Source organism: Apus apus, chromosome 2 (genome assembly GCF_020740795.1).
Source record: "Apus apus isolate bApuApu2 chromosome 2, bApuApu2.pri.cur, whole genome shotgun sequence".
Taxonomy (NCBI): Eukaryota; Metazoa; Chordata; class Aves; order Apodiformes; family Apodidae; genus Apus; species Apus apus.
The window spans coordinates 125,660,403-125,681,067 of NC_067283.1; the positions used below are offsets into that span (position 1 = coordinate 125,660,403).

The following is a 20,665-nucleotide window of genomic DNA, read 5'->3' on the forward strand; positions in this document are numbered from 1 at the left end:
AAGGAAATGCTGGGCAAACTCAAGTGGAAAAAGAGAATCTATGGATCATGGAAAGAGGGGCTGGCCACTTGGGAGGAATATAGGACTGTTGTCAGAGGATGTAGGGAGGCAATAAGGAAAGCTAAGGCCTCCTTGGAACTAAACCTTGCTAGTGAGGTCAAAGACAATAGAAAGGGCTTTTTCAAATACATTGCAGATAGAACACTAGAGGCAATATAGGCCCACTGCTGAATGAGGTGGGTGCCCTGGTAACAGAGGATATAAAGAAGGCAGAGGTACTGAATGCCTTCTTTGCCTCTGTCTTTACTGCTGCAGACTCTCCCAGGAGCCCCAGATCCCTAAAGCCCCAGAAGAAGTCAGGGTGAAGGAGGAGTTTGCTTTGGTAGATGAGGATTGGGTTAGGGATCAGTTAAGCAATCTGGACATCCATAAATCGATGGGTCCAGATGGAATACACCCACGAGTGCTGAGGGAACTTGTGGAGGTCATTGCTAAGCCACTCTCCATCATCTTTGGTAAGTTGTGGGCAACAGGAGAGGTGCCTCAGGACTGGAGGATAGCAAATGTCACTCCAGTCTACAGGAAGGGCAAGAAGGAGGACCCAAGTAACTATAGACCAGTCAGCCTCAGCTCCATCCCTGGAAAGGTGATGGAACAACTTGTTCTTGGCACTATCTCAGGGCATATCAAGGATGAGGGGGTCATTAAGAGCAGATAACATGGTTTTACCAAAGGAACGTCATGTTTGACCAACCTCATAGCCTTCTATGAGGAAGTAACTAGGTGGATAGATGATGGTAGGGCAGTAGATGTGGTTTATCTTGATTTCAGTAAAGCATTTGACACTGTCTCCCACAGTATCCTCATAGATAAACCGAGGAAGTGTGCTCTTGATGGTCAGGTAGTGAGGTGGATCATGAACTGGTTGGAAAGAAGAAGTCAGAGAGTTGCGGTCAATGGGACAGAATCTAGTTGGAGGTCTGTGACTAGTGAAGTCCCTCAGGGGTCAGTACTGGGACCAGTACTATTCAATATTTTCATCAACGACCTGGATGAGGGAAGAGTGTGCCTTCAGCAAATTTGCTGATGACACAAAACTGGGAGGTGTGGCTGACACACCAGAAGGCTGTGCTGCCATTCAGCAAGACCTAGACAGGCTGGAGAGTTGGGCAGGGAGAAATTTGATGAAATTCAACAAGGGCAAGTATAGACTTATACATCTCGGGAAGAACAACCCCATGTACCAGTACAGGTTGGGGGTGACCTGCTGGAGAGCAGTGTAGGAGAAAGGGACCTGGGGGTGCTGGTGCACAGGAGGATGACCATGAGCCAGCAATGTGCCCTTGTGGCCAAGAAGGCCAATGGCATCCTGGGGTGTATTAGAGAGGATGTGGTTAGTGGGTCAAGGGAGGTTCTCCTCCCCCTCTATTCTGCCTTGGTGAGGCTGCATCTGGAATATTGTGTCCAGTTCTGGGCCCCTGAGTTCAAGAAGGACAGGGAACTGCTTGAAAGAGTCCAGCACAGAGCCACAAAGATGATGAAGGAAGTGGAACATCTCCCTTATGAGAAGAGGCTGAGAGAGCTAGGTCTCTTTGGCTTGGAGGAGACTGAGAGGTGACCTCATCAATGTTTACAAATATGTAAAGGGCGAGTGTCAGGAGGACAGAGCCAGGTTTTTTTCAGTGATGTCCAGTGATAGGACAAGGGGCAATGGATGCAAACTGGAGCATAGGAGGTTCCACATAATCACCAGAAAAAACTTCTTTACTGTGAAAGTGACAGAGCACTGGAACAGGCTGGCAGAGAGGTTGTGGAATTTCCTTTGTTGTAGACATTCAAAACCTGCCTGGACACGTTCCTGTGTGATGTGCTCTAGGTGATCCTACTCTGGCAGGGAGGTTGGACTAGATGATCTTTCAAGGTCCCTTCCAACCCCTAAGATTCTGTGATTCTGTGATTCTGTTTTTCTGTATTGAGTCCATCTAGAGGATCACACACGCTGTTGCAGATTACATGTCTGGAGGTGGATTTCTCTTGATGTATTCTTCTAATTTCGTGTTTTATTAGGCTTAAGATGTCAGCAGGGATGTCCTCCTATGCAAAAAGAAAAGCTATTTTAATTGTGTTTTGGTGTTGATGGCTGAACATTATTTTTGTGATGCTTCAGTCAAATTTTGCATTGGAGTGTTAGGGACATTCTTTATATATTGCAATGGTGTTAATTCAAATTAAAGTGATATGTACCAGATAAAGTAAATAAGTGAGGTGTCTAATATATGGATATATGGGTACTTGAAGTTTTGTGTATAGCCAAAACTACCTAGCAGACCGACAGTAGTTTAAAAAAGAGTTATATTTTATGGAATGATCAGTAATGATCCTTAGACAGTAAAAGGTTGCAATTTTGTATTATATGCAAAAGTAAAGATCACTGCTAATATAACATCTAACCTGAAAATACATGTTTTTGGGGTTTTTTTGTTTGTTTCTTTGTTGGTTTGTTTTTTCTTTTTTTGTATAGAACAAAAATGAACATATTTCTTCCATCCTTCTTATGATATTTTTAAGCCCTAATGGCTGGAACTAAAAAATGCGATTTTGTAAAATTACATTATTAAAAATAATGAAGTAAATTCCAATAGACATGCAGATTTCTTAACTCCATTTTCTGTGGGAGTATAGCTGGTGCAATGGGTGTTGTGGTACCTCACAGGAATCAGCAAACATTGTTTTTGTTAGGGCAGCTGAACTCTCTGGTCAAGGGACTTGCACTGACTTGAGATTGTGATGCCTAAAGTTATAAAATTTATCTGGAACCAGCTGTTGCACAGAGGCAGGAGGAAGAAGCAAAAACTGAGGCAGTGTGTAGATGCCAATATTTTTTTTACTGGCTTTGATGAGAATATGTTAGGTGGCAAATTTGAAACGTGACATAATCAAACAATGTAAGCTTTCATATTAGAAGCTAGTCAAGATAAAACCTAAGCTTTCTCTGAAGGTTTAACTCAGTCTTGCTGAGTTAAAGGCTTGTGAGTTGCACTAGGAAACATGTTCTGGCATATTAGAAATCCTCATCTAAAGAAATTCTTAAAGATTCACCTAGATAGGAACTAGTAGCAGCTGCAGTGTCAAGAGCATAAGTGCTATCTACGAGAAAATTTGCTAAATAAGTGGGTAGCTGCTTTCAGCACTAGCTGCCATTTTTCAGTGGTCTTCACAAGTGGCCGTAAGTAGAAAAATTACTGTAGCCCTTGAGGGAAGTGCACAAGAGATGCTCATCTGAGGGCATTAGGGCTGATTGTACAGTAGGTGCCTAAGGCACAAGCAAGGTTCAGTGGAGCCAACCTCAGTGATAGACATCGGCTCCGCACCAAACCCTAGCCCAGCCACAGCCGGCTGCTGTTGGATGTTTGGGTGACTGTGCCTGCTGGCTTAGGCTGCTTCAAGTTGTCACTGGCATCCTCAAAGTCTCTCAAAGGCAGCTCAGATTTGGCATAGATTTGGGCTGCATTCAGGTAATTGTTTGTGGAGGAAGAGAAAGAACAGCAGTGATGAGTGCCGCACAGAAGCACATACAGCTGTGCCAAAAAGCATGCATGTTTGTGCCTGACTCTGGATGCTCAGTTGTGCCATACCTCCAAATATCCTTATATTACAAGTGTAAAAGCCTCAAAGTGGGTATGTCCATCCAGCTCCAGAATGCATCTGGGGAGGAATAACACCAGTCACAAGTACGGATTAGGGGTTGTCCTGCTGGAAAGCAGCTCCATGGAGAAAGACCTTAGAGTTCAAGTGGACAGCAAGTTATCCATGGGACAGCAATGTGCGCTTGTGGCCAAGAAGACCAGTGGTATCCTGGGGTGCATTAAGAAAAGTGTGTCTAGCAGGTTGAGGGACGTTCTCCTCTCCCTCTACCCTGCTGAGATCACACCTGAAATACTGTATCCAGTTTTGGGCTCCCCAGTTCAAGAGAGACAGAGATCTACTGGAGAGAGTCCAATGGGGAGTTATGAGGATGGTTAAGGGACTTGAACATCTCTCCTGTGAAGAAAGGCTGTTTAGTCTTGAGAAGAGAAGGCTGAGTGGGGATATTATTAATGTCTATAAGTATCTGAGGCATGAATGTCCAGAGGAAGAGGCAGGTCTCTTTTCGGTGGTGCCCAGTAATAGGACAAGGAACAATGGGTATAAGCTAGAACATAGGAAGTTCTACCTCAACATGAGGAGAAACTTATTTACTGTGAGGATGATGGAGCACTGGAACAGGCTGTCCAGAGTGGCTGTAGATTCTCCTTCTCTGGAGACTTTCAAAACCCACCTGGATGCGTTCCTGTGTGGCCTGCCCTAGGTGATCTTGCTTTAGTAGAGGGGTTGGACTAGAGGTTGGACTAGGGGTTGATCTCTAGAGGTCCTTTCCAACCCTTAACACTCTATGATTCTATGATTCCCTATGTGCTGTGGTGAACCAGCGTAACCTTCTATCTTGAACCTTACACCATTAGCACTTACCCAAACTTCAATGTGTTCAGGCAGTAGGAGAGCCGTATGACTCACTGGCCTTATTAGAGTAATTGGATAACTTTAAGTTTCCTAGCAAAACGTCTGAAGTCATTGTGACATAAAAGATGGGGAAAGGGAGGAATGACAAAACATTTTTGCCTAATAATTTCTTCTAATCCCTTGGAGTCACTGGTTGGGATATTCTCCATGGCACTGACCACCAAATGTGCATGAAATATTTGTTGGGATGTAATAGTTCCTTTTGGAGTTCACTTCCAGTTCTCAAAAACCTGTCCACTTAGAAACAGGCAACAACCATTATAACCTCTGGGACCGGTCTTGCTGTAAAATCAATATTTGAAGGTAATCACTTTATATCTGATGCATGAGCCTGGGTGATTTTATTGGCTGCCTGTTGTTAATATGGACCACTGCCTAATTGTCATTCCAGAAGAGGATCCAGATGTCCCTTAGTCTCTCCCTCCAGCCCACTGTGGCTTTCATTACCAGAAAAAAATTCCTAAAAGGTGATATCATTTACTGTTAGAAGCTGAGCAGGACAAAGGCCATCCCTTCTCGCACCTTTAGGCTAGTGAACAGATTTTAAAATTAACACCTCTCCTCAGCACCAGAGATGCATGTGATTTTACCTACTGGTCCACATGCTTGAGTATCCCTAAAGTCCTTCAAACCTATATCTTTTGCCATAAAATCCCAGTTCTCATTCCTGCATGTGATGTAGCAGTGGTGTAGGATTTTTTTTTCCAGCATGTTTGCTGAGGAGAGGTACAAAAGTGACATTAGACTCCTGACTTTGGCAGTTGTGTTCCACACCTAGTATTCAAATGGTACATGTGGAGAAAGGTGAAATTTGCTCTTTCACTGAGTTTATATTCTTAGCAACTGACTTGAAGCTTTGTTTATGGAAGATACCTGGTATTTATCTATCTGTATGTCTGTCTATCTCTCTCTTTATTATTTATTTATTTGTTTGTCTGTTTGTTTTTTTCCCATGGAAACATTCTGGTGATAACCATGAGTTTAAGTTACCCCCAAATACAAGATACTGAAATGTTATGTCTACCTATGTGCTTGCTGTAAAATACTCCATAAATGCACGTTGTAGTATTTTTACAGAAGCAACATTGCCTGTTTGAGAATTACTGTCTGTTTGAGACTGTTTTGTTATGGAGTGGGTAAAAATGGAGCCAACAAGGATATTGTGGAGAGATTTTAATGCCAGAAACAGCTCCTATTTGTATTAAATTTGCATTTGTTTAATTTTATTTAACTGACTGCTAAGATGCCGATGAAGGCCTTTCAGGCCATGATTTGCTAGAGGTACCCAGAACCCTAATAAACACTTGTATTATTTCTGTTTCAAGAAAATATTCTTTCACCTCAAAGTACCATCACCTATACCATCACTCTTCCTTTCTGGTTCTTAAACTGTTTAACAGTCAGGAGAAGCCTGTTTTCGCAAGGATTAGGTTTTCTGAGAAGCCATAGTCATGATTTTTGGTCAGCTATGGAATACAAGTTGCATAGTGTTTCAATTTTAAAAAGCCTTTAGATTAATTTTAATGTTGTGGGACAAAAGGCTTCTCTTAAAGGGGGGCAGCAAATGCGTTTAATACATAGTCCTTATTTTACTGCGTATTTAAAGTAGATATATACCTTGCTGTTATGAATCTTTGACAAAATGCCAAGTGTTGCATTGCCAAAGGTATAACATTTCATTTATTTCTTTAGGCTCAATAGCGGTTACTGGTAACATGTGTTTGTAGGGTGTCAGTTGTGATGGTATTTTTTTACCTGGCCTGTTTCCAACTAATGTTGGTATGTGTTTAAAATGCTTTTAAAATAAATCAGACTTTTGTGTTTCTGCAATAGAAATTCCAGGCAGAGTGATAAAGTGGGATTCACTTGCCACCATGATGTTTTTGCAGTATTTTGTTAATGGAAAGACACTGCTCTTTTTATTTTGCTTTCCAGTAGGCTAAAACAATATAATAATTAGGAATAAGTAGTCAGGACAAATATCTAATATTTTAAAGGAAGTTTTAAATAATATTTTTTTTCTCTCTCTCTTTCAGAAAATACTTGTAATGTTGCTTCCTTTATGTAGTTTCTTTTCTCTACCAGATCTTTGTGATATTTGTGTAGAGTGTCTTTGCAGATGTGCTTCTGTGGCTCTGAAATTTTTGTCCCTTCCCTTTTTGAGACACAGAGACCTACTGTAGACCATCCCTTTTCCTACTGAGACCTTATGTTGATTAGTGTGCACATCTAGGATCTTTTCCAGGGAGGCACTGGACACACACTGTAGGTGCAATTGCTAAAGTATGATTAATAACACCTTTCCCCCTAATTCTCTAAGAATTTCCAAGAAAAAGGAATAGGGCTGTGAAAAATTCAAATCTGTGGGTCTTCAGGATGTTGTAGCCAGAGAGAACCCCCTGGAAGTGGAATTAAGGCGCCTGCTGGGAGCAGAGTTTCTGCAGCAGTACTTGGATCCTCTGATCTCTGCATGCTTTCCCCAGGTGACAAACTTCCCCTTCGCTTTGCGGGCATCTGCTACCCTGGGATCTTTCTCCTGTGGATGAATATATAAATCTATCAGCCTGGTAAGGTGGCCAGCTAAAGTTTGCCAGCACTTTGTACCAGCTGTTCAAAAGAAGATGCTTAATGCAGGTGCCCTGGTTCATGTACCTTACACTTGCATTTGCAGAGGTGCTGAGCACCTGCAGATACTAGTCTGCTTTGTTCACTCTTTGTGAAAATTTGGCCTGTACTGTCTCAAACTGAGCCTCTAAAGCTGAAATTCTACCCTCCAAAAATCAGTGGCTGTTTTTTGGAAAATAACAGCAAAAAAACACGAGGTTCTGATAAGCTGGGTTGAATTTTGCATCAGTTATTTTTAAAGCAAACAGATTGACATATATTAGAATTTGGCCTTTACTTTGGTCTTTCTTTAGGGAAAGGGGTTGTATTTTCTTGAGGATAGACTTACTGTTGATTATTGTATGCTGTGGTGGCTTTTTTAACTTTTCAAAGGTTGTTCAGATTTAGAATAATTTTACTGTTTTATAGCGGCGTAATACATAAGCTATTTATAAAGTGTCACAATACTGAAAAATAAGTATTCACTTTTCAGCATTTACTGTGAAAATGCAGCAGCAAGTATTTACTGCTATGTTTGCTTCCAGGTTTCATTGTATATCTGGAAGCTTGATAATAACAATTCATATTTTCTTACCAAACTGATAATGTGTTATTAATTCAGATGAAAAAAGAGGTAGCTCTACCAGATTCTTCTGTTTTGTCCCAGGTTTGAAATTTTATGAGAACCAGACTACACATTCCTCTGCTGTTAGACAGTATTATTTTCAGAGATGCTAACCTGTTAGTGATTAGCCCAGACTGGTGTCTTGGATGCTTGTGGTATCAGAAAGCCCTTCCCTGAGGACTTCTCAGGTCCAAAGAGAATTTCCACATTTGAGCTTGAAAAAGACGGTCTGAACCTGTGTATATTCCCAGCTAAGGGTCAAATCCCATGAGTCTATGGGAGTTTTGCCTGAGTAAAGACTGCAGGATTTGGCTGTTTGGGATTTATTTGTTTCTTGTACAGATGTTTAAGTCGTTTAAAATTACGTGGTCCAACGTTCAAAGAATTAGCTGCCTAATAGACCTTTTGCTTCTAACCCCAGCTAATTCACTGTCTCTGCTTATTGGTGTCTTTGTACTTAACTCATCCTATATGGCAAATTAAGGAAAATTCAGGCATCAAGGAAAGTAAATTACAAAATATCGCAGACTGTATGTGGCCCAAAAGCTTATTTTAGATTTATTTGTAGAAAATAGCTATAATCTTTATGATATTACTATTGGTAGTGCTAGAAGGCAATTTGTTTGCTATATTTGAATGTTTCTCCATGCAAGATTCTGCTCAGTGATCCTAATAATTGCCTCTGTATGTACGCACTGTAAGTGCGTATTTTTAGGGACTCATCTATGAACTCTTAATAGGTGTTTCCATCTCTAGCCTATCACTTCAGCTCTTAATTTTAATTGGATGATAGAATAATTATGATATTTAACATAATCAAGTTTAAGACATTAATTAGAATACCATGTGTTGTAACACTGATTTTGTGTTTCTGCATGCATATATGTACATTTGTTTTCTGTGTGTGTACATTAAGACATGTAAGCGCATATATACAGACAGGCTCTATCACGTGATTACCTGATGCTGTTGTTTACTAGGTTAGTGCAGAATGTTCTGTAGAAATACAGTATCTGCAAAGATATTAACATGTTCCCTCTTATTCATGTTTTTGATACCTACGTGTCAGATTTATACAAATCTCCTGATTAAGGCAAGGCTACAGTAAACTGTATGCACTGTATTTGCTTCTATTTGATATTTGTATTTTATTGTTCATATTCCTAACTACTTTTTGTACTTTATAGTCTATTTCTTTAGTAAGCATTTTCAATCTGAAATCTACCTAACACTTAAGAAAAAAACCCAATCTGCTGATGTTGCAGCAGGTAGCACCTATGAACAGGGAAGTGTAGCATGAGAGGGAAGGTCCAAAAAAGCCAGGCTGACCCTGTATATTTAGTATCCCTGGAAATCTTTGTGTTTAGAAACAAATGACCTTCCTTATTGGGTTTGCAGTATTCAGACCATCTTTCTGATTAGGCCTCTGCAGTCTGGAAAAGAAAACAAAAGCCAAAAAGTTTGTGGGGAGAGACATTAAAAAAAAAAAAAAAAAGAGGGAAGAGACTGTGTGGCTTTTTCCCAGCAAGCTTAAGAGTAAATTTAATTTAATAGCAAAGAACCTGGCTGCTAATTTGGAGGGGGAGAAGAAGGAAGGAGAAAGAAATGGAATTCTGCTAGTTAATAGGCTTTAGTTTCATCGACTCAGAATCACAGAATGGTTTGGGTTGGAAGGGACCTCAAAGATCATCATTCCAACCTCCTGCTATAGGCAGGGAAACACCATTAACCAGGTTGCTCAAAGACCCATCCAACCTGGCCTTGAACACTTCTACGGATGGGACATCCACAGCTTCCCTGGGCAACCTGTTTCAGTGTCTCACCATCCTCACGCTAAAGAATTTATTCCTGATGTCTAATCTAAGTCCATCCTCTTCCAGTTTAAAACCATGCTACATGCCCTTTTAAAAAGTCCCTCCCCAGCTTTCCTGTAGGCCTCTTCAGGTACTGGAAGGCTGCTATAAGGTCTGAGAGCCTTCTCTTCTCCAGTCTGAACAACCCCAACTTTCTCAGCCTGTTTTCATAAGAGAGCTTCCCCAGCTAACTGATCATCTTCATAGCCCTCCTTTGGACTTGCTCCAAGAGCTCCATGTCCTTCCTCTGTTCCTCCAGAACTGGACACAGTAATCCAGGTGGGGTCTCAGGAGAGCAGAGGGGGAGAATCACTTCCCTCAACATGCAGCTATGCTACATCTGATGTAGCCCAGGATACAGTTTGCTTTCTGGGTTGCAAGTGCACACTGCCAGCTCATCAACCAACACCCATAAGTCTTTTTCCTCAGGGCTGTTCTCAATCCATTATCTGCTGAACCAGTATTTGTGCTTGGGATTGTCCTGACCCAGGTGCAGGACCTTGCACTTGGCCTTGTTGAACTTCATGAGGTTGATATGGGCCCACCTACTGGGTCTCTTTTTCTCGTTCCCCCATTTGCTTGGAGTTTAAAACTGTCACTTCTGATGCCTGTTTTTCTGCTTTCCTGTGAGCTGTTGGTATTTGCCCTAAAACTTTTCACCGCCATGCTGTATGTCTTTCATAAACAGTCATATGAAATGCCTTTCATAATCTTTCCACAGTCACAGTGGAGGAGAGGACACAACATTACTAATGCCATTTGCTTCTACTGAGGACAAGAGGAGACAGAAGGTGGAATTCTAAATCGGGCATAGTGTAGTTTTACTTATGGATTCACAGAGTGTTTATTATCATAGTAGAACATTATAATGAACATAGCTGAAAATGGAACATTTGTTGAAACGTGTCTGAAGCATTCTACATGTTGCTTGAGGGATGAATTAATTTACATGATGTTTTACTTTTAAATAAAACAATTTATTATAGAAATCAAAATGTCAAATCTAAAAGTTCTTATCTGTGAGCTGTCATAAATTATTTCCTTGCAACTTTTTTGGAACAGGTCTCTTCACATATTCCTCCCTCAAGCCTAAATTACACAAACAATAAGTAACAAGTTATTGTAAGTGTAATGGTAATTAACCATGAAAAAAATGTACTTGTTTTGATTGTAGTTGATTTCCCCTTTAGATAAAAGTGTCTCTACTATGGATTTTTAGTTTTTCATCGCTTCAAGGTTTTCAGTGTTATTCAGCATTTTGTCCTTAATTTTTTTAAGTGGTGACTTACCTGCATATGTCATTAGACGAGTGTCTCCCAGGTGTGATTAGCCACTTGTGTTCTTACAGTTCTTTGGCAGCAGCAGAAGGGTGATTTCTGTTTGCGTGCTGGTGAGGTTCTGGTGATGAGCCGTTAAATAAAATGATCTGTCCCTAGGCCAACCAGTTGGTCCATTGCCAAGCAGTAATTCAGTACAATTAAGTATCAAAGATTGGAGTATTCCATTATTGCAAGAGATCTCACTGCAGCCACCTGGAAAAGCAGAGAGCTCAAGAGGGTAGGAGTGATCAGGACATTTATTTTCACTGGGGTGTATTAATTTCATTTGAGTTTGTTTGAACATACGGGATTTAGGTATCTATTAATTTAAAATTAGCATTTAAATTTTCAATTTCAGCTTTATTTTGCTTCCAAATTTGGGGGTTGAGAGAAGGAGATGGAAGTTGGAATAACCTGACTCAATTTCTGAGACTACTTTTGATGTTCTTGACTAATTTTTTACTAAACCATAAGATTTTATGGTCCGATTCTATTTTCCTCCTTCATAAAGGCTGTTGTGTCGGTTGCTGCTGCACTTATGGAGACATTTAGGCAGTTTAATAGTGGCAACAAAGTTAGAAATTTGTCAAATTACTTAGCAAACAGTTTCTATTGTTTACTTTATAATTCAGGGCTGGGAATGTCAATTCTGTGTTCTATTACTGGTCTCAATTTCTTTTCCATAGCCTTGCAAATAATAATTTTTAATTTGTCCAAAGAACACTGTATTCTGACGGGTGGAATTTTACTGGGATAGGCCTTTTCTAGCCATAAAGACAGTAGTATTGTAACACACCAATCTAAAACAATGTCTTTTTGAAGTTCTGTAAATAGAGGAAATGGCCAAGCATGTAAGGTATTTGAATATTTTGTAACTACCCACAGCTGATCAGATAGAAAATCACACCTAATGTGCACAAAGGAGTGTTTAAAATCTTATTTGTATATAAAAACTCAACAAAACCCCACCTTTTGTTACTTTGAGCTAGACTTGCTTTGTAGCACTTCAGAGTGTTTGACTGTGAAAGGGAGAAAAGAATTTGGCCTATTTCTCCCCTTGAGTAACTTAACAACTGCAGAATCCCATAAAACCATAGCAGTCTCCATGTTCGTGTCATCTGAGAAAGTTGGAGGATATAAGGACATTTAATAGGTGTTAGAATGGTCCTCTGAAGACACAGATAATATACACATTATACTAATGGAGAAACTGAGTCACAGGATTGTCAAATTGTTTGTTATGTTTTACAGCTCAATCACAGTTGAAAATAACAATCAGGTATTCCCAATAATATTTTCCAGCTGTAGCTCCTCTCTCTAAAAGGCACTACACTGTAATTTTGAGAAATATGAAAATGTATGGGTTAAGAAGAAGTAGTTCTAGTTTCACCTGGGGCTGCTCAAAGATCTGTGGGTGCCAGATCTCTCCCAAAGCAAAAGTGAAAGAAGGAAGCAGCCAGGAAAATTAAAACTCTTAAAAGAGTTCAACTCTTTTTTTAAAGTTAAAAGAAATGCAAAAGCAGAATAAGTTAATACTAGCCAAAGGAGCCAGGGGAAATAAGAATAGCATTTCAAATATATTGGAGAAAAAAAAAAATAATGGAATGAAAAAGCAAACTCAATAATAAATGAAGAGGGTGACAAAATGAAAGCTGTTTCTGAAATGGCTGATGCATTGAGCTACTTTCAAAATCAGTCTTTGACAAGAAAAATAAAAGGAGTAAGGACGTAAGAGATCAAGTAATTAAGACCTTTTCAAAATAGTTGTTGATTATAAAAAGAGTAAGGCAATACTTAGAAAAAAATGAAATAAATGCAAATCAGCAGGTCTGGATGATAAGCATAGTATGGTCTCAAGAGCCATAGATAATGAATTTACATAATCGCTAGTAATTATTTTTGAAAAGTAAAGTACAATTGAGGAATTATCATAGGACTGGGAAAAAGCAAATCTAATACCAATCTTTAATAAAAGAAAAAAAAAGTAATTCTGGTAATTACCGTAGGGCTGCCTGTTGTTGTTTATGAAGCCTAGTGCTGTGATAGGCACTTTCCCAAAACTGCAAGAAACCTTCCTTACCCCAAAACAATTTAATTTTTGTCTTGATTTGTCTTAGATGAAGATGACCTAGAAGTAAAGTGGTTCAAAGAATAAAAACAGTAGGAATACAGAAGTTTTTTGTTAATTCTTTTTTATGTACATATCTTCATGACTGCATAAAGATTTGTGGTCTATTTGAAGTAATAACAATGATTAATAAATAAGATAACAAATATTGCTCTGACACTGAAGGTTTTACCCATGCTTTCTCTTGTCTCCACTTGCTACGCCCAAAGGCATTTCCAGGAGGCCAAGAATATCCGGACAGGTGCTACTTGCCTCCTCCCTGTTGCCTGGTTCCTCTGGCTGCCTCACGGGGAGATGAGTAAGATGGAGCTCTTCAAAGAGCTCTTGACCATAGTTTGATCCTGAGCTACATACACACTCACACAGTATAGAAAGAAGAGCCTGCAGATAAACCAACAGAAATGGTCTTCTGGGCTTACTTTTCCACAGGCTTCTTGTGTGGATAGTCCTATCTGGCTCTTTCTCTTCCCCCTACTGGGTCCCAGGAGGATGCACTCAGGGCCTTCTAAAGGTTTAGAAAGAAAAAAGGACCATTCCATCTCGTGGAACTTCTTCCACTTTTTCCAGGTCTTCTCAGAAGCTTGAAGGAGAACATATGCTCTGAAGGTTCAAATGAATCTTGGATGACTTCCTGAGGAAACACAGGAGTTCAGTTTCCAGAGGGGAATACATGAATTTAAGTGCAGAATGTGAGGCAAAAATATTTGTAAACTGTGATTTAATAATAAGAAAAATAGGTAAATAAATAAGAATATTTTAAGAATACATTTAATAAAAATATAATAATAATAATTAATATTGAGGAAATACATTTGTAGATGTTTGCTTAAATGAAGGGATAGGTAAAGAATTTTACAAAATGTTTTGGACAGTTGAGATGAACTTAAATGGGTCCATATTGCCGTATTCATTTTCCAGTTCATTGCAGGAGTGCAGCCTGTGTTTTAGGGATGGAGTAAGGTGTCCAGAGGTGTTCTGCAGATGTGAGTGAAAGACTCGATTTGTTGTTCATGTGATTAATGAAGGGGAGGTAAACAGACCATTCATTAAATCTGCAAGTCGTACTAAAGCTAGGAGGTGGTGCCAACACCAGTGAGGACAGAGTGTGAAGATATAAAAAGAAGTGAGGACAGGTTAGAAATACGGACAGGAAATCACAAAATGGGATTCAACCTGGCAAACAGAATTTGATACATCTGCTGAAATAATAACACAAAATACAGGAGAAAGACGCTTGTAAAGAACTGATGTTGACAAAGATGGCCTAGAGGTGATATTGGGCAGCAAATTGTGTGTGAGTTTGCCATGTGATACAACAGCCAATTGCCTCCCCTCCTCAACAGTTCTGATCTTCCCTGCGTCATGTTATAGAGCAGAAATGGGATAGATCCCTTCTACAGAATATGATAAGATATAATACCACACACAGCTTTAGGCATGTCATAAAACAGTAATAGGTATGAATAGGTGTAGTAATTGGAAGCTCTCTCTTAGTGAAATGAGTCTGGACAATGAATTTTCAAGCATATAATAGAAGTCATTCTGCACGGATGGATGAAAACTGCTGTCTATTTCAGCTTTAATTTTCACATTCCTGTACAAGGCAAGTAAAATGAGCAGTAGTTATTGTTGAACCAAGTATTTTTGCACATCAGACATGTTAATTTCAGTTTTTTTCTGGATCAGATACTTTGTTAGCCATGGCATCTTGGCATTGAACTAACCATAATAAACTATCCCTAGGCCAAGGGGTTCAGTTCATTGCAAGGTGATCTGTAGTAGAATGTGTTAGTTTTCTTCACTGAAGCAGATGAAAAAAGACTAACCAAAAGAAAAGATCTTTACTTGTGTGTTTAGACTTTTGGACATTTGCAGTTTGAGTAACTTTCAGCCACTCAGTCAAAAGTCCTGTTATATGTGTGTAAATATATATACTAATATGTATAACATACAATCTAATGTCAGGCAGTGAAACTTGGTAATTTACTCTGCAGTTTGCATAGGTGACTTATCTTATTACCTAAATCTGCTCTCCTGGAAAAGGACTGTCATTGGCAGAAGTAGAAATACAGGGAATACTGTTCTTCAGAGCTGTGGCTCCTGAGGTAGGGCACAGAAGTATGAAATAGTTGCTAATAGCCCTTCAAAATTACAGCTGTTGCTCCAGGCATATGTGGGTGCTCCATACCTTTTGATTTGTATCCAGCTGTTTTTCTCTGTTTTAGAGATACTAGAAAGCCAGCCAGGTCCTAGTTGCCTGGATTTTTTTGTCAATACTCACTTAGATCCAAAAGCATGTTTACTACTCAGGGTTAATATAAAGAGTTAGGTGAGATCCTCTGCTGCTAGGTATCTCCCTTGCCCATGTCCTTCACAGAACAAGGAATATTTAGATAATATCAGTTATACTTTTTATTGTCACACAAACTCCTTCAGGCTATGTGTATTGACATATCAATAAGAAAACAAAATAAAGAAATATGTATCTCAGTATGGTTTCTATTGTAGAAGAACCAACAAAGATTTTTAGTTACTGATGTATTTGAAAACTTTTTTATTAAAATGAAAGGGCCTACTGCTCTCTCTTTTGCTTTATAAAGGTATCTCTTAATATCAGCACAGAAAGATACTTGCTTGTTGAACTTTGGTGAAGCTGCCAATACAGCTGAATGTTCTCTCCAACACTGACCATTTTTGCTACTGTTAAATGAGCCTTTCTCACAGTCTTATAACCTTTGCTTGATAAAGAACAAAATGGGATTTCATTATGAAATAAGTATCACATTCAGGAGGTTCTACTAGTGCAATGGTACTTTATCACTTTGGGTTTTTTTCACCCTTACTCAGACATATTAGCACTGCATTTATTAAGACCAAGAGAAACTCTTCATACCTAGTAGCCTGCTTATACATTTATACATACCAAGGGAAAATAATGCAAAGGACCAAAATTGAAACAGATTAATCCATTATTTCCAAGCTATATTCAATGTAGCAGTACTTGCCTGCTTTCTCTAGCAACCAAATTAATGTTTAGAAGGACTAAGCCCAGATTGAAAATTAGAAGTTGAAGTGAATATTCAGAAAAGATATACAAACTCTTTATCACAGTAATTGTGCTACATTTGTGTTGATCAGTTTATAGAGCTGGAGTCTCCATCTCCTCTGTTGGATACATATCTTTATACCTTGTTAAATCAACTTGTTAAAGCAGCTTTTGATTTCCTGTGTTCATGTAAAGTTTCCAATTTTTAAAACGTATATGCTGGTGCACACACACAGCATTGAAGCTTAGAACTATGTAATAAAAGTTTCCTATTTCTCACCATGGCTAAAAAAGGCTACAATTTCACATTTAGCTGTAGAATAAAATATGTAAGCCTCTTGAAGTTCTTTTTGAAACTGCCAGCCTGGTAGGTCTTTTCTTATTAGTGTATTTACTTCTGTGTATTTATTTAAACAGAGAGATGGATTTTTAAGATATTGTTCAGCTACAGAAGAAAAATAGTAAGAGTAAGCTGGAGTTTTGAAAGGGCTGGGTTAAATCTTTACTAGAGGAGAGAGAAAACAGCCCAAAGTTCAGAAGTGTCCAGTCCCAGTGCTATAGATGGAGGCAACATAACTCACACTGGTGGTAGCTGCAGCCTGAAAAGCATAAGGGTGGGAAACTGTGTCCCTGAGGTTTGATACTCCCAAACTCTTGCTTAAAGAGCATTTCAGCAATAAGTTGCAGGTACACACTGGCCAAGCTGGTGACAATGGGATTGTATGTCCAGAATTCAGGGATATGTGACAGCTATGTATCCATATATAGATTAATCTTTTAGACATAAATAAATCAGCTGGATTGCTTTTGGTGACAGAGAAGATCTTAACTAAGGTGAAAAAAAAATTAAAACATTAACAAGGACTGATGCAATTCTGTGATGCTTTGGCAATCAAAGTACCACAACAAAATTTTTAGAAAAACAATACAACAAAATAAAGAAATGCCTGTTTTATAAGAATTTTCAAAACAGTTTTGGGATCTCTTTGTAGTTCCAGTTTTCAATATTTTATGAAATAAATAGCCGTTATTTCTATGGAATTCTTATGTTTAGTGTTGATTGTAGGAAACAGAGGTAACAGAAACATTAATGCAAAGCACCGAAGAAGTTTCTTTAACAGTGGATTGCCTCTGTTGCAGGTATCTGAACTTCCAGAGCTGGTTAACATTCTTGGTAATGTTACTAGCTTTTTCATAGTTTCTATCTCGCCTCTGCCATTTTATGCAAAGTACAGTAAATGGGTGAGAAATTAAGTTGCTACCCAAGGGAGGATCAAAATAAATTATACTATGCCACAGACATTTCAAGTCTTGCAGTCTCTGAGCAACCACTTGCTGAGCTGAGTAGCTCAAAATGGTAAAGTATATGCCATAAATCAGAAATCCAAGCCAGAGTTTCTGAAAAAACATTATTTTGCCAATGTTTTTACTAAAAACATTGCAAAATATGTAGTTTAACGTAGGCCTTTTGCAAGATTCAAGGAATTTGAGGATTTTGATAAACAATTTAAATGAACAAGCAGTGTATTTAGAAAGGTACATCGTTATCAAGCTTTTAATAATGGTAATGGTATTTATGTAAAAATACTTTGTATAAACCCAAGAATTTACCAGGTATCTAAAAATATATTTGTCTGTCAAACTGTGATGTATTTGTTTTAGAGGGATATATGTTAATTGTGTATACATGTAAAGTTGGTGGTCACCAGAGGCATATAATAGACACTCTTGGAAATCAAAATCTTAACTTTTTCTAGGGACTGGCTATATAGCATATTGCTATATACTATTAGATTTCACACTGAGCCTCGATGCCATTATCTCTATGAATGGTGGAGGCACTGCATTCCCCAAATCTCAAACTACGATGTATCAGCAAATCAGTGCCAGTTAAGGTGTTGGCTTTTATATGATGTGAATGCATGTGGTAGAAATGAAGCCTACAAATTATCCTTTACTTAGGCCAGTGAGTAATTGTTATAGGGTAACAAGTCTGGTTAACTATTCTGGACTTCTGCATTATTTATTTTTTTTTTTAAATGGCACCTAGCAATGAAGTTTCTACTATCAAATGCAGACACCATGTCCCGTTACTTGAATTCTACCTTGTTTGCAGGTATTTGTTTGACTGACAAAAAATATGCACTTTTATGCTGCAATTGCAAGATAGCAAGGAAACTGTTTATTCTGCTTAGTTTCATGCAGTGTGGCTTGTGTCTGCTAATAACTGACAATCCAGCTACAAGCATATAAGAGGATGGGTATGAAGTGATAAAATCAGGAATGTGATTCAAGTACCATTTAGAATGGAAAATTTAGAATTTTAAAATGCTTTGTGGTTCTAACAGTAATGCTGTTCTCATTACTACTGTACCTCAAATCTGCAGAGAGTAAAGCTTCTGAAGTTAAGATTACCCATAGGATTTGTAAATCAGATTGTTGGAAGTAATTGGTAAACTGCTTAATCAAGCCTTGCTTGGAGGTGAATAAGGACTGCAGAACAGAAAATGTAGGCTGTATAAGTAACCCAACAAGTCAGTGGAGTTCTTTTTTTCTGAAAGAAACAAAGATAGCAGTAATTAATGACCCTGACTCTGTGCCAAAAAAGCTTTCTTCTGACAACTCCAACTTAATTAAAACTTAAGACATTTCAATGGCCTCAGAAAGCCCTTGATGGGGTGAACTCTTGCAAACTCGTGAGAAAATTTTGTAAATTAAAGGAAAAGATGTGTGTTACCACTGGTGCCATGACTCTAATCCCTGGCAGTCAAAGAATCTATTTAGCCAAAGCCTTTTCTTTTAACTGGCTCACACCTGCAGGCTTACTGGCACTTCCTCTGTACCAGAGAAGGCAGTTTTTGTGTTTTACGGAAGATCAGATAATAGGAGTCTTGCTGTTACTTTTGTTTTTGTGCATTGTTCATTAGGCTGTGAGTGTTGCAGGCACACTTGATATGCTTGGCTAGCTTGAGGGGAGAGTAGTGGCTGAATGCTTTAGGTGGTGCAACATTAGTGAGGATGGGCTGACAAAAAAAGTAAGTTTAATGTAAAAGTGCTTCAAATTAAAACTCACAGCTGATGAGGCAAGCTGAAAGGCAGAGCCTGCTGTTCTTCATACATCCAAGTTACAGGGAACAATGTTCTGCACTGGACAGTGCTGGATTTAGACAAAAGGAAACGGGGCTTTCAGATTCTCCTTGCTCCTTTATATTAATGTAATTTTTATTCATTATGGACCAACTGGTGTAAGAATTCCTCCTTCCCCACCCCTCCCAGGTACACTGAATGGAAAGGAAAGCTCTGTTTGCATTGCAAGGAGGCAGGCTATTATGTAAGTTGACCTATCTGCTTTATTAATAAACACGGGATTAAATTCTAGAAATAACATCAGTTGCATACTAATTGGTCTAAATGGTTACTTGATTTACATAATAAAAAAAAGGAAGTAGTTTAATTTCATCACCCATTCTAGAAAGTGCTTTTATTTGTTATATTGTGAAAATTTCCACTCCCCTTTTCTATGGCCTTAGGCAAATCCGTATATTTGAGACAGTGGAGAAGGTAATAGTCTGGATTGCCTTTTCCTTTTTGGATGTTACGGAGGGACGTGCTGTCTGACTGGCACAGAAGAGCCCTGCTCATGTGTAGGTCAAGGCTTAGGTATATTTTTTAGATGTAGATACTGGAGAAAGGATAAAGAGCTCAAGGTACTCATGAATCTCTTCCTTTGAACTTTTTTGTGAGTCTTGATGAGGCTAATTATGATGTTTGCTTTCACAGGTGATGATCCGTAACATACAGATGCTTGAGCTGACATTTTCTTTTTTACTGTGGCGTAGGTAAAAGTGGGGAAAAATACAGTCACGAACTTGTAACTTTTCTGTCGATTGGCATTTATTTCCCCACATCAAGCTGACACAAAAAAAGAAAGGAGAAGAGAAAAAAGGAGCAAAAGGAGCCTGTAGGAGTTTGCAAAAATATACTAGATGTGTCATGTCTCCATAGTGTTGGAAAGATTCACCTACCAGTTTGTTAGTAACTACTTTCAGATGTTAAAATAGGGATAGGGAAGATGGAGGGGGAACAAGGGGCAGAGGAAAGTAGAAATCAACATGTTTTATCTGATACAGAAACTATTGTCTGCAAGAATTTCAGGATACCAGCCATAATCTAACTAAACTTAGTCCAAATAAATACCACCTGTACCATTTGATATCTGAAAGGGAAAAGCAGCCCAGTGTGATGTATTAGAAAGACTCCTAGAGTTATACTGAAATCTTACTGAGAAAGTGATTGTTTTTGCAGTACATTGCCATTCTTATTTTTGAAATATATTTGTTGTGCCTGTGAAATGAAAGTACCTTAGTTTAAGTAAAATATGTTTTTAAAAAATAAACTACTGTAACAGAATATGTTTGGGAGTTGTAAAAGTTTTCCATTGAAAAAATCAGAATTTAAAAGGATCCTGTTACATGCTGTGGGCAGAAATCAGAGTCAGCAATGCTTGTGAAAAGATATTTTTTTTTAACA

At 38.6% G+C, this 20,665-nt stretch overlaps 1 protein-coding gene across 1 annotated transcript in view; it reads left to right on the top strand.

Annotated features, from left to right (window-relative positions):
• The window catches only part of ZFHX4 (zinc finger homeobox 4), a 155,180-nt gene that overhangs the window by 59,426 nt on the left and 75,089 nt on the right, over positions 1-20,665 (top strand). The window lies entirely within an intron of this gene.